Raw genomic sequence first — 15,156 nt, 5'->3', positions numbered from 1 at the left:
CTCTAGGCACGCAGGCTTCCGTAGTTGTGGCTCACAGGTTCTAGAGCACAGCAGGCCCAGTAGCTGTGGTGCACGGACCTCGCTGCTCCACACCTTGTGGGAACTTCCCGGACCAGGGCTCGAACCCATGCCCCCTGCATTGGCAGGCGGATTCCCAACCACTGCGCCACCAGGGAAGCCCTCCATCCCTTTACTTTTAACCTGTTGGAATCTTTATATTTAAAGTGTGTTTCTTGTAGACAACATATACTTCAGTCTTTTTTTTTTTAATCCACTCTGACGATCTCTGTCTTTTAATTGGTGTATTAAGCCATTCACATTTAAAGTGATTGTTGATGTATTTGGGTTAATATCAACTGTGTTTGTAACTATTTTCTATTCATTGCCAGATGCTTCTTGTTTCTGCATTCTCTGGTTTTAAATGAGCGGTTTTACATGATTCTTTTTATCTCCTCTTTTAGCATATCAATAAAAAATTCTTCTTAAAACTTTTTAAGTGGTTGTCTTAGAGTTAACAGTACTCTGTGTGTGTGTGTGTGTGTATATATATATATATATATATACATATATATATATATATATATATATATACATATATATATTTAAAATATATATTTATTTATTTGGCTACGCTGGGCCTTAGTTGTGGCACATGGGATCTTTGTTGCCGAGTGTGGGATCTTTAGTTGTGGCAGGCAGGATCTTTTTAGTTGCAGCATGCTGGCTCTTAGTTGCAGCATGCGAGACATAGTTCCCTGACCAGGGATCGAACCCAGGCCCCCTGCAATGGGAGCGTGGAGTCTTAACCACTGGACTGCAAAGGAAGTCCCATCAGTACTGTATATATTTTTAACTAAACTAAATCCACCTTCAAATGATACTATTCCTGCTTCAGTTGTAGTGTAGGAACCTTAAAAACAGTGTTCCCAATTCTTCCCTCCCATCCTTTGTGACATTGCTGTCATTCATTTCACTTATCCATGTGCAATAATCATTAAATACATTGTTATTATTGTTACTTTAAATAATTATCTTTTAGATCAATTAAGAATAAGAAGAATAAGATTTTATTTTACCATCATTTATTCCTCCTCTGACACCCTCCCTTGCTTTATGTAGATGCAAGTTTCTGATGCATATCATTGTGCTTTGCCTGAAAAATATCTTTTACCATTTCTTGCAAGGAAAGTCAGCTGACAATGAATTCCCTTGGTTGTCGGTCTAAGAAAGTTCTTTATTTCTTCTTCATTTTTGAAAGATAATTTTGTTGAATATAGAATTCTAGGTTGGTGAGTTTTCCCCAACTAATTTAAATATTTTATGCTACATTCTTGCTTGCATACTTTTTGATGAGAAGTTTACTATAATTTTTACTCCTGTTCCTCTATAGGAAAGCTACTTTTTCCTCCTTTGGCTTCTTTCAAGATTTTCTTTTTGGTTTTCTTCAGTTTGAATATGATATGATTAGATATAGTTTGTTTGTTTTGTCTTATTTTTGTTTTTTGGCCTTTATCGTGCTTGGGTGTTTTTTTTTTTTTTTGCTGCACCATGCAGCTTTTGGGACCCTAGTTCCCCAACCAGGGATCGAACCCTCACCCTCAGCAGTGAAAGCGTGAAGTCCTAACCACTGGACAGCCAGGGAATTCCCTGTACTTGGTCTTTTAGATTTGGTTTCTGTCATTCATTTTGGAAAATTCTCAGCCATTATTACTTCAACTATTATTACTTCAAATATTTCTTCTGATACTTTCTCCCTTTTTCTTCTAGCATTCAATTCACATGCATATTACATCTTTAAAGATTATTCTACAATTCTTGGATTTTCTGTTCTGTTTTTCTTTTCATTTTGTTTGGGAATTTTCTATTAACCTGTCTTCAAGCTAACTGATAATTTTCTTAGCCAGGTCTAATCTACTGATGAGCCCATTAAGGTCATTCTTCGCTTCCATTACAGTGGGGTTTGTTTTTTTTTTTCCTGACTTATTTCTCTTTTTTTCCATTACAGTGCTTTTGATTTCTTTCTACTTACATTACCTGTCTTGGCATGTTGCCTACTTTTCCCATGATATCCTTGAACATATTAATCACAGTTATTTCAATTCCATGTCTGATAATTCCAAGATCTATGTCATATCTGAGCCTGGTCCTGATGTTTACTTTGTCTCTTTAGACTGTGTTTCTCCTTGCCTTTTAGTGTGCCTTGTAATTTTTTGTTGAAAGCCAGACAAGTTGTATCAGGTAATAGGAATTGAGGTGAACAGGTCTTCAGTGTGTGGGTTTATGCTACTCTGACTAGGAGTTAGGACTTGTTCTATGTTTGTTGTAGCTATGGGCGCCAGAGACTTTAGAATGCTCTAGGGTCCTTGTTTTTGTCTCCTCTCTTGACACTGGGCTTCCCTAAGTACTGCTACATCAGAGAGTCTGTGTCTTGCAGCTCTTTCAGCTGTAATCCGCCATTACTATGTTGGAGCCCTGTTGGTGCAGGAAAGGGGGATGTTCCATCATCTTCCGGTTAAATCTCTTTTAATGGGTCTTTTAGTGGGTCTGTGTCCCTGGCTTGTGACTTCACTAATGTTCTTCTTGTGCAGATTTTTACCTGCCTTAAGTGACACAGGAAGGCTAGAGGGGGCTCAAGTGAGAGGAATGCCCTCCCCTCATGGCTTTGGGACAAGGCTCAGGTACAGTCTTCTCTCTGCAGAAGAGGCCTTTGTTACAGCGAAGGCTTTGGGCATATTTCACAAGGATTACTCTTTCCTTCCCCTTGCAAGAGCCATGAGGATATTTTAAAATCTTTCCTGTGAGAACCTGGTGGGTTTCCTGGAGGTCAAGTCCGTGAAAGTGTGGGACCCTCCTAAGACTGTGGCTCCCAGGAGTTTCACTCTCACATGAGTCCATGTTCAGCCTCCAGCAGTTCCTCAAAATTACTGTTGCAGGAAGGGGGACCCCTTCCAGGGCCCGAGAGTGGGCTCTTGTCTAACACTCGGAAATGAATTGTGCGAGGAGACACACGTGCTGACAAAGCAAGAGACTTTATTGGGAAGGGGTGCCTGGGCAGAGAGCAGGAGGGTAAGGGAACCCAGGAGAACTGCTCTGCCACGTGGCTCGCAGTCTCGGGTTTTATGGTAATGGGGTTAGTTTCCGGGTTGTCTCTGGCCAATCACTCTGACTCAGGGTCCTTCCTGGTGGTGCGCTCATCGCTCAGCTGAGATGGATTCCAGCGAGGAGGATTCTGGGAGGTTGGTAGGACTGGTATCTCCTCTCTCCTTTTGACCTTTCCCGAATTCTTCCGGTTGGTGGTGGCTTGTTAGTTCTTAGTTCCTTACCAGGACCTCCTGTTGCAAGATAACTCATGCAGATGGTTACTGTGGTGCCTGACCAGGGTGGGCGGTTTCAGTCAGTGGTTCCCCTAACATTACCATTTAAGAGTTCCTATCAGTTCATGGCTCCAGTGCCTTTTGCTCCAGGGAAGCAGATCTCGGCCGTGACTTTCTGGATTCATCTGTCTCTCCAGATTTCAGGGTAGCAGTTTTCCCTGCAGACTCAGGTCTCTGATGGGTCCAAGAAAAGCAGTTGATTTTTAGTTTGTCCTGCTTTTTCCTGTAAGGATGGGAGTGATGACTTCCAACTCTTACCTATCAGAGTTAAAACGAGTCCTTCATTTAGAATTAGAGTATCATCTTTCCTGGGAAAAATACCAAAAAACAAAACAAAATAAATACAAAAATCAACCAGCCAAACAAACAAACAAACAGAAGTTTGATTTCCAATCTCTTTTTCTGGGCTTCATGCCTTCTGGACCTTTTTGTAACATTTTAAATCAACATAATGATTTTCAAAGACACCTTATTCTTACAGTAATTACATTTTGGATTGGTATGTTTTTAATATTTGGAGCTGCTCAAGTGTCATTGGAAAGTACATTTGTTACTTGAAAACTGGGTTTGCCTCTTGAGCGGGTGTCTAAGAAAAGACACAACCAAGCCAAAGTGTGGGAGAAGGAAGGATTTATTACTTGCAGCAACTAAGGAGAACACTGGGGGTCTTTCCCAAAGCAGTGTTTCTCCGAACAGCAAAATTGGGAACATTTTAAGCTAAGGGTGCATGCATGTTCATGAAGCGGCTTGAGCAGAGGAGAATTCAGCATAGAATTGGGTCCACAGAGTCCAGCCTCTAGTTGATTGAGGTCATGATGGTCGGCAAATCTCAGCATCATCATTCCTTAAGTTCCTGTTAGTCTGGTGGTTGATTGCTTAAGGGGGTTTGGATCTTGCAAAACAGCTCAAGAGCGTCCTTTAGGCTAATCTTTACTTTCAAAACAGAACTGGGAGTCTTTGTAACTGATATATTGCCTCCGATATGGTTAAGTTATCTCTCTGGGCTGGTAATAGCTGTTTGTTCTTACATTCTTTATTCCTCTTAAAATCATTAACTACCGAGACCTATTCTGCAAGGGTGAGCATTGTGGTCAGGCTTAGGGTCACAGAATGACTTAGGCCTAAAATGCCTTTTTTATGTCAAGAAAGCTATGTCTGGTTCTCTGCCTCTGGGGACCCCCAACCCTATCTGACTACACATTAGCAGACCTATCTCAGGAGAGTGATTCATTTTATGGAGATTTGTAAAGTGACATTTTCTTACAATGCAATGAAATAAAATTCATATTTTATGGCAAGATAAGAAAAATTCAGACCTAACATATTTCTCTGCCTGTTTGGGTCTCCTCCCTCCCTTTTAGTATGTATCATGCATCTGCATTACCCAGACCTCCTTAGACAATAACATTCCTTCTTAATCTTGTAAGTGGTCACGATGACCCAATTACTCGCTTTGTACGTGCAGATCTGGATCGTGTAAACTATCAATACTTCATTTGATGTATAACCCTTTGTCTCAGAAACACATATAACAGTCCTCAGAGCTTTCTGAAAGACTGTCTCCCAGGTTATAATCCTTAGATTGTCTTGAATAAAATTATCTGTTCCTTTCTTAGATCAACTAAGTCCATGTGCAGCAACGAAGACCCAACGCAGCCAAAAAAAAAAATTTAAAAATAAAAAAAAAAATTTTTTTTTGATTCAGTTTTTTGTCGACAATTGTCTCCATGTGCTGAGGAGGTAATTTATTTGCACATGGACTCTCTGACGCCATGTTTCCTTGAAGAGGCAGAGAGGCAATTACACTGCAAATCCAGCTTTGTTGCCAACTGCTTATTCCCCGTTCTGGGGTCTGCCTCTTGGTCCAGCTCCCTCTGTTGGGAAATGGAGTTAGGATTCTACTAGGGCATGGGGTTCTCAGAGTCTCTTCTTTCAGCCCTTGATTTCAGGGTCGGTGACTATTTGAATTTTCTGTGCTCAGTTTCCCTTCCTTATCTCTGCACAACTCCAGTGATCAGTGGTGTTGGGTTATGTGGGTTCAGTTGCCTTTGCTTTTGTGGCTTTCAATCCACATTTTTATATTAACGGCAGGTTATGTCCCCCCTGAGAAATTTATCTCTATCAGCATCTCCCTGTTAGATGGGATTCTTACAAGCACTCATTTACATTTTAATAGGAAGCTTTCGGTTCTTTGTCTGGGAAAGACAATCGCTTTTGGTGGATTCCCTTTCCATATCTGTCATGACTGAACTAACGACATTAAAGAACTTTATCTTTTTCACTTCATTTTGAAAGTTTTAAACAAAGCAACAGGGACTTCCAGTGGTTAAGACGCCACGCTTCCAATGCAGGGAGCGCGGGTTCGAGCCCTGGTCAGGGAACTAAGATCCCACATGCCATGTGGCTTGGCCAAAAAACCCAAAAAACAAAGCAATAAATGCCTATAGCCAAAACCAGAATGGTATATTAAAGAAAAAAAAAATAGAAAGGAAAATAAAATGGTGAGAAAGGGCTCTTCTCTCCACTACCAATCTCTCTTCTCCTTTAAGGCAAACCCTTTTTAGCTCTTTCTCGTTTTTAGTTCCTACGTTTTTAGTTTATCAACTACAGACACTTGCTGTTGACTTGTACCCCTATATTTCCCCTGCTCATCCTTCTTGAGATAGTTATGCCACTGTCTTCCGTTCTTTCACTAGTTAACGCTGCCGTTTCGTGTAACAGACTGAAACCTCCATTTCTTGCTTCATTAATCGTAGAATTTATCTTTTTAGTCCCCAAGATGTAAGATGAATAATTAGCACCCCCATCCTTCCTTTCACTTCTCTTCCCCTTACATTTCCCAACCTCTATCAGATATAATTTAAAAAATAGCCTTTTAGAATTATTTTATGCTTATAGAAAAGTTACACAAATAGTATAGAAAGTTCTTTTATACTCCATACCCAGTTTCCCCTACTATTAACCTTTGCACATTTGTCACAGTTTTGAACCAATATTGATGTATTATCATTAACTAAAGTCCATACCTTGTTTGTATGTTCTTATTTTTTAACCTAATGTCTTCATTCTGTTCCAGGCCCCAATCCATGGTATCACATTATACTGAATTGTTATGTTTCCTTAGACTTCCTCAGACTATGAAAATTGCTCAGACTTGCTTTATTTTTGATGACCTTGACAGTTTTGAGGAGTATTGGTCAGGTATTTTGTAAAATGTTTTCAATTTGGATTTGTCTGAAGTTTTTCTCATGATTAGTGTGGGATTATGTCATTATCAATTTATCATATCAAGAGAATGTGGTATCAGTATGACTTATTGATGGTTTAAACCTGGATCCTCTGACTGAGGTTGTGTTTGTCAGGTTTACCCACTGACATTTATCTCCTCTTTAACATCCTTCTTTTTTTTTGGAATATTTCATTCTTTTCTGGAGCTAAGATTCCTAGGATTCCAGGGTCCTAGCTCTAGGGTTATCTTGTATATTTCTTTTTCCCTCTCTTTTTATTGAAGTATAGTTGATTTACAATGTTGTATTAGTTCCAGGTGTACAGCAAAGTGATTATATATATAAAAGCAGATTCTTTTCCATACACGTTATCGCAAGATATTGAATATAGTCCCCTGTGCTATACAGTAGGACCTTGTTGTTTATCTATTTTATATACAGTAGTGTGTATCTGTTAATTAGGGTTATCTTATATATTTCTACCCCAGACTTAGAATCAGTCATTTCTCTAAGAACCCCTGGTTCCTTTTGTTGGAGAAAGTATTAGGAACAAGATCTGGGTGCTTGATATGTTCGTTGCTACTAAGATATTGTCAGGGGTACTTTTAAAAAAATAATTAATTAATTTATGGCTGCTTTGGGTCTTTGTTGCTGCGCGTAGGCTTTCTCTTACTGTGGCGAGCAGGGGCTACTCTTTGTTGTGGTGCGTGGGCTTCTCATTGCGGTGGCTTCTCTTGTTGCGGAGCATGGGCTCTAGGCCCGTGGGCTTCCGTAGTTGTGGCATGCGGGCTCAGTAGTTGTGGCTTGCGGGCTCTAAAGCTCAGGCTCAGTAGTTGTGGCGCACGGGCTTAGTTGCTCCGTGGCATGTGGGATCTTCCCAGACCAGGGCTCGAACCTGTGTCCCCTGCACTGGCAAACGGGTTCTTAACCCCTGCGCCACCAGGGAAGTCCCTGTCAGGTGTACTTTTGCTTTTAAAGTTTCTCAACTGATAGAAAGAATGTATTTTATGTAATCATAGTAAGATAATATGTAACTATACTATAATCTTTTGTGATTCTTTATAGACTTATTCTAAAATTTGAATCCTTTTCCAAACGCTGGTATTTAAACTGCTATAGGTAGGCAAATACAGTTTACTCGCAGAAGCAGATAGTACATTACGGTTATGTTTTCATTTCATTTTCAAAGGCTTATATCAGCAAGCTCAAAAAAGATTATTCTTATAATACCCCCATTGCTCAAAATCATGCATTGTTTTAATATGTACGTGGGTTTTTTTGTATATTTGTTGTCTTTTCTCTGATGTTTATGATTGCCTTTCTTTTTGCTTGTTGGAAGAGGAGATACATTCCTTTTTTTTTATTATATCTCCCAGATTTTCTATCTTTTTTGCTTTTCTTTTTCTGCGGTATTCATTCCATTCCTTTTATGAATCTCAGTGACTTCCCGGTCTGATATGGACTGGTTTCTTTGTATTTAGATAATGACTTTCTTATATTTATTTCCTTTTCCTTGAGTGTTTAATTGCTTTTAAAAATTGAATTCTGGGCCTTCATCACATGCTCAAGGCTCGTTTTCCAAGTTCACTTCTATGCTCTCTCATAACCTCTCTGCCCTAGGACTTTATTTTCTTGCTGCAATCTGAGCTGGCTGCTTTCTGGGCCTGCTGCATAGCTGTCACTCGGGTGTTTTCTTTCAGTTTTATTCCCATGTGGATTCTGTATTCCCTGTGATTCATACCTTCCTCCTCTTTCTTTGTTTACCCCCTAATGAACTTGGCTTACTTTTCTTGGTTTACTTCTCATGAATAAGTATTTGAGGAAGTTACTTGAGAATGTACTCAAATAACTTCTTAAGAAAGGGGACATGGGAGGTGAACTTCCTGAGTCTTGATATATCTGAAAATGTGTTTGTTTTCCTCTTACTCAATTTCAGCTGAATTTGGAATTCCAGGTTGAAGACTATTTCCCTCAAGTTTGAAGACATTACTGCAATGTCTTCAGGTACACTAACCGGAGTTAGCGTTGCTAATTGGAAGTGTTGCCAGCAGAACGTCTGTTGCCAGACTAATTCCTCAGCTTTGGAAATGAGCTGTTTTATTATTTGTTTTTCTTTGGCAGCTTTTAGGATCTTGTCTTGATCCACGGTTTTCTGAAATTTCACATTAATTTATCTAATTGTATACCTTTTTTTAAAAAATATTTATTTATTTGGTTACACTGGGTCTTGGTTGCGGCACGCGGGCTCCTGAGTTGCGGCAGGAGAGCTCCTTAGTTGTGACATGTGAACTCCCAGTTGCTGGATACACATGGGATCATACTCCTAGGCAAGGGATCAAACCCGGAACCCCTGCATGGGGAGCACCGAGTCTCACAAACTAGATTAGCAGGAAAGTTCATTGCTAGATCTATTTTTATCACAGAAATATCACCCTTGTTTATTCCCACAAGGCCTCAAAAAATTGAGGCAACAGTCATGCTTTTCCCTCCCTATATGAATCTTTAGTAAAAAGCAAAAGACTCATTCGATTATGAAGAGAAGCACGAGTATAGATTGTATACCTTTTTATATCTACTGTGCTAGGTGCTCTGTAGACCCTTTCAGTTTGAAGATGTGTGTCTCCTTTTTCTTTGGGTAATTCTCTTGATTTAACCTTTTTCTCCCTTTAACTATTGATATCCAGAATCAACTCCATGATGATTTAATGCTGCAAAAAGTTGTGAAAGGAGGAGATGGGATGGCCTTTCTAGCATTAAAGATGCAGCAACATCTCTCCCCTAGTGAAGGGCCTGGCTCAGTTCCCGTGATCAAGCTCTGGGCTCTTGGTGTGAGTGAGAAATACATTATAGGAAGGAGCAGCCTGTATATGTAGCCGCCTGTCCTTTCCCCCAAATCCACCCCCTCCCCCAACAAGCTTGGATGAGGATGGAGGTTATGAGTCATATTGACCTAGGAGGAACAATGGTGCCGTCTCCTTCCTTGGGGCTTTGGAGAAGATCATTCATTCATTCATTCATTCTTAGCCAGGCACTGTGCTAAGTGCTGGGGATAAACAGATAAAAGAGCCTCTCGGTTTCTGCCTCTGAAGAGCTGACAGTCTACTAGGTGTGACTAACAGATACAGAAAGAGCATACCATGTGATAAGGGCCATGATGGGATGTCAGGGAGACAGTGTAGCACTGAAGTCAGCAGTCTGAATCCCAGCTCTGCCATTTGTTATCTGGACGACTCTATTATTTCACTTTGCTAATCTTCACTTTCCTCTTTCATGGGGTTGTCGTGAGGATTAAATGAAATAAGGCATGGGAAATGCTCATCTCAGTACCTGGTAAATATTGAGAATAATAATATTGAGAATAACACGTGCTGCTAGTCTGGAGAAGATGGTGATCATCTCTCTGCCTGGAGATGAGGAGGAGGGTGGGAGTCAGGGAGGGTTTCATCCAGGAAGGGATCTCCAAACACTGACACTTCCTTCCTGAGAAAGACCCCCAGGAACTTCCCTGGCAGTCCGGTGGTTAAGACTTCACCTTCCAATGCAGGGGGTGTGGGTTTGATCCCTGGTCGGGGAACTAGATCCCACATGCCTCGCGGCCAAAAAACCAAAAAACATAAATCAGAAGCAATATTGTAACAAATTCAATAAAGGCTAAAAATGGTCCATATCAAAAAAAAATCTTAAAAAAAAAAAAAAGGCCCCCAGATGGTATCTTACCTTGTCCCAGAACTCCAAGGAGTCACATTTTTGACCATTGACAAGAGCTTCCAGTGATGGAAATTCACTCTAAGGCCACTGGGGTAACTTAACCATGGTACCAGATTTCTGCTGCCTTGGCTTCTTTATTGGGTGCTTTCTGGGAGATGCAAGGATGAATAATGAATAAACCTGCATTATGATCACCATCTGCCAGACTCTTTTGCAGGTATTGTCTAATTTAATCTAACCCAATAATCCTCTGGAGGAGGCTACTCTTCTTCCAGTTTTATGGATGGTGGAAGTGAGCTCAGTTCAGGGACATTAAATTAATCACCGAGATCATGCAGATAGCAGACAGAACTGAGATTTGGTCCTTGCAGTGTGGCCGCAGGCTGATATGCATTTCACATCCTGCAACTGCCTCATTCGCATAGAATCATCAATCAAGAATTGTGGGGACTTACCTGGTGGCTCAGTGGTTAAGAATCCGCCTGCCAATGCGAGGGACACGGGTTCGATCCCTGGTCCGGGAAGATCCCACATGCCGCGGAGCAACTAAGCCCGTGCACCACAACTACTGAGCCTGCACTCTAGGGCCCACGAGCCACAACTACTGAGCCTGTGAGCCATAACTACTGAAGCCCATGTGCCACAACTACTGAAGCCTGCGCACCTAGAGCCCGTGCTCCACAACAAGAGAAGCCACCGCAATGAGAAGCCCGCGCACCGCAATGAAGAGTAATCCCCACTCGCCGCAACTAGAGAAAGCCTACGTGCAGCAACGAAGACCCAACACAGCCAAAAATAAATAAATAAATAAATAAAATTTATAAAAAGAAAAAAAAAGAGTTGTGGTTCAGGAAGGGACCTTAGAGATTCACTCAATGCTTTAAGCTCCGTCACTGGGAACACTCTCTGACATACACTACTTTTTCTAAGTTCCAACCTTTCCTGCCACTCAGTCAGGGTCGGGGGAGGAAAAGCTAAGGGGGTCTGCCTCTCTAGAGGCACAGAAGTGCTGGTGGTCTTGCCGCATCTGCCCCAGCACCCCCACTCCTGGCACACACAGGGGATTGCCACAAAGTTCTGAGCAATGTCCCAGTGCCTTTCTGACCTGGAATCTGGGCAAGTGTGGTAACCCCCAGGGGCTGGGACCCACAAGCCGGTGGTCCTTCTACTGGCCATCAGTCCTGGGGTGCTGTCCTGTCTCGTGCACAGGCCAGCTGCACAGCCCACCGGACCCTGGAGCGTCCAGGCAGGCTCCCTACTGAGCTCAACCTCCTTCGTAACTTACTGTCTCCTCCTTGTGGACATTTGTCCCCAGCGGGCTCACAGAAGCCGGCAGCTGTGCTGTTGGAGGACTGTAAGGTCAGAAGCCCCGGGGGAGATCAGGGGAGATGGGCTGCGTTTGCCCAGTAGTCAGGCAAGACGATGAAGGGAGCAAAGTTTACCTGCGCTTAACTCGGCTACTCTCTCTGCTCCATCTCTTCCTGCTTGTGTAACTTAGGCCCCTTTGCACATAAGCAATATACTTTTAGGAAGTGAAGGTACCTGTCATTTACATCTTAATATGCTTTTCAGTGCACATATCACCTTTTGGGAAGGGATTTGTTCTTTAGGCTTCAGCCTTGGCTGTGAGAATTAAAAGATTTTATCCATAGTTAGCAGCAGGTGTGTGTTGTACATCTCTGTGTAGGAGGCATCATATTTTTTTGAGGGTCTTTCTTTGTTGAAATCACACACCACCTGGCCATGATCCTATGCCAGCAGGCCCTCTTATGCAGCCTGCCACCTGCTTGCAGGGAGCAGCAGATTCAGTTTCAGGTATTTTTCAGATGAGGCAGAAGGTACTCTGGGCTCCTATGTGCTCCCTCTCCTTTGTGATTTTCTCCTCAAGGCACACAACTGAACGTCAAAACTGGGAAGAGGAAAATTCAATCCCTCCTTCCAAGAGCTGATAATGCAAGGATCTTAAGCTATTTATTCATCTATTAACCTATTTTTTCTTTCAGTTGAACTTCAGGGTGCACAGAATTGGGATAATCAAAATAATTGAATTCTAGCACATTCATCATTCATCCATGAATGATTCCCTCCCTCCCTCCCTCCCTTTCTTCCTTCCTTCTTTCATTGTAATGCAATAAGAACCTGTAAAGCCAAACCAAAAACTAGGACCTTGACAATGACCTATATTTAATCATATTCCCTCTACCCATCCTACCCATACTTTTGTCTCCTGCATCTGAGGTTATGATCATCCTGATTCCTGTGTCCATCACTTCCTTCTTTCCTTTTTTAAGATAGTTTTGTTGCATCTATATGCATTTCTCAAAATACATTTTTTATTTTAGTTTTTTTTTGACTTAAGATTATATTGCTGGGGCTTCCCTGGTGGCGCAGTGGTTGAGAATCTGCCTGCTAATGCAGGGGACGCAGGTTCGAGCCCTGGTCTGGGAAGATCCCACATGCCGCAGAGCAACTAGGCCCGTGAGCCACAATTACTGAGCCTGTGCGTCTGGAGCCTGTGCTCCGCAACAGGAGAGGCCGCGATAGTGAGAGGCCTGCGCACCGCGATGAAGAGTGGCCCCCACTTGCCGCAACTAGAGAAAGCCCTCGCACAGAAACGAAGACCCAACACAGCCATAAATAAATAAATAAATAATTTTAAAAAAATGGTTAAGATGGTAAATTTTATTAAAAAAAAAAAGATTGGGCTTCCCTGGTGGCGCAGTGGTTGAGAATCTGCCTGCCAATGCAGGGGACAGGGGTTTGAGCCCTGGTCTGGGAAGATCCCACATGCCGCGGAGCAACTGGGCCCGTGAGCCACAACTACTGAGCCTGCGCGTCTGGAGCTTGTGCGCCGCAACAAGAGAGGCCGCGATAGTGAGAGGCCCGCGCACCGCGATGAAGAGTGGCCCCCGCTCTCCGCAACTGGAGAAAGCCCTCGCACAGAAACGAAGACCCAACACAGCCATAAATGAATGAATAAATAAATAAATTTGTTTAAAAAAAAAAAAAAAAAAAAAAAAAAAAAAAAAAAAAAAAGATTATATTGCTAAGATTCTTCTATATTTTTGCTTTTTGCTGTTGTTTGTTGTTTTGACTGCTGTGTGTGTTTGGTTGAATGGATAGATCACATTTTTTTTAATCTGTTCTCCTACTGAAGGACACTTGGGCTGTTCCTGGTTTTTATCTGTTGTGTGCAACCCTGCTGTAAACTGTCTCATAAATGTCTCTTGTACATGTGCAAGCGTTTCTCTTTATTTCTCCATCTGAGAAGTATTTATTCAAACCCACCGCATGTGCTGCCCTGGTCATCGTGGAGAGTGTGGCATTCCTCACCTCAAACCTTGTTGGGGGGATGGAGCTGCAGGGCGCTCTGCTGGAAAGGGCTGTGACATATTGAGACAAACCTGGGATTTTGGATCAGACAGACTTGATCCAAGGTCCACCTGGGTCACTTACTAGGTATGTGACATGGAGCATTTCTTGACCTCTTTGGGTTTCAGTGTTCCCGTTTTTAAAATGAGGAGCAATAATATTGCCTCACAGGGTTGTGAGGAATAAATGGGATAAGCACTGCCTAGCACATAGTAGGTACTCTCTATATACTTATTCTTTCATTCTTCATTTATATCAACCCCCAGGTGCTATCATTATTCCTATACAATATCATATATACTGTACATCTACTATAATACTCTGTTGTTATACCTAGTATCAGAATAACAGAAATAAAGCACGCAATTCTCAATTTAGAGGAATTTATGATATATCTGAGGATTAAAAATAACATGCAAGAAACAGTGAGACATCAAAGCATAGCTGGAGATGCAGAGCTGCCTGAGAGTAAGTACGCCCCCTTGAGGTAACACGTCAGAGTTCACACTGCGCTAGCCCACTCCACTTACCTGCTTATGACCTCAGGAACCTCACTTTGCTTTTGGAGTCTCTGTTTCCCTGTGGGGCTTAGGAATTATCCTGAGCTCTGAGGCTTTTGTGTGATTAAATGAGATAATCCATAAATCCCTGTGCCAGGGCCTGGCTCACAGTAGGTGCTGCTATTAACCTGGGGTGTAGTGTGAGCTCCTTACACAGACCGAGTGTCCACTGGGTGGGGACTCTGCAGAGGAGATTCAAATCCTGGATTTGGAGGGAGGCAGCCTACTAATAGTTCTCAATACAGACTTCAGATGACTTCCCTTGGAACTGGGGGGACGGTTGGGTGCCCTTATCAAAAATACAGATTTCCCCAAACTGTCTGAATCAGGATCTCTTGGGGGGTAAGGCTGGGGAGTTTGCATTATTATAAAGTTCTATGACGACTCTAATGTGAAGACAAGTTTAGGAACTACGGGATGGGGTTGGGTGGAGAGGAATTAAAGGAGAAGAAAGGAAGAGAGGAAAGGGAAAAGGAGAGTCAGGGGTAACCTTCAAGTTAATGGTTCAACGTGGAGTATTTTTGATTCAGAGAGAATATTTCTTTACACCTGATATTTTAGAAATGGGAACAGACAGGAGGTCTTATTTCATCTACCTGCTCGAAAAACCAGGCATAGACGGGGACAAAAATACTGCACTCAACAGGGAGCTTGTGACAAAGGACAGGGACTTGTGACAGTCAGGTGAGTATCAGCAACCTGACACTTCCCAGCCTTATTTGAAGTGAGGTCACCAGGCAATGGCTGTGGCTGAACTAGAGGGGGAACCTATTTCCAAGACAAGCTCTGAGGATGGGACTTTGGTCTCATGTTCTTCCCACCTCCAGGAGGCCAATGCAGGTGTCAGAGCTATTTTGTCCTGTCCTATCAGCTATGGCATCATGGTCTGCCGGGTGATCATTGGCTGTGAGACAC

Source organism: Balaenoptera physalus (assembly GCF_965194825.1).
Source record: "Balaenoptera physalus genome assembly, chromosome: 20".
Lineage (NCBI taxonomy): Eukaryota > Metazoa > Chordata > Mammalia > Artiodactyla > Balaenopteridae > Balaenoptera > Balaenoptera physalus.
The sequence above is the reverse complement of the archived record's forward strand: the minus strand, read 5'-3'. Positions refer to the sequence as shown.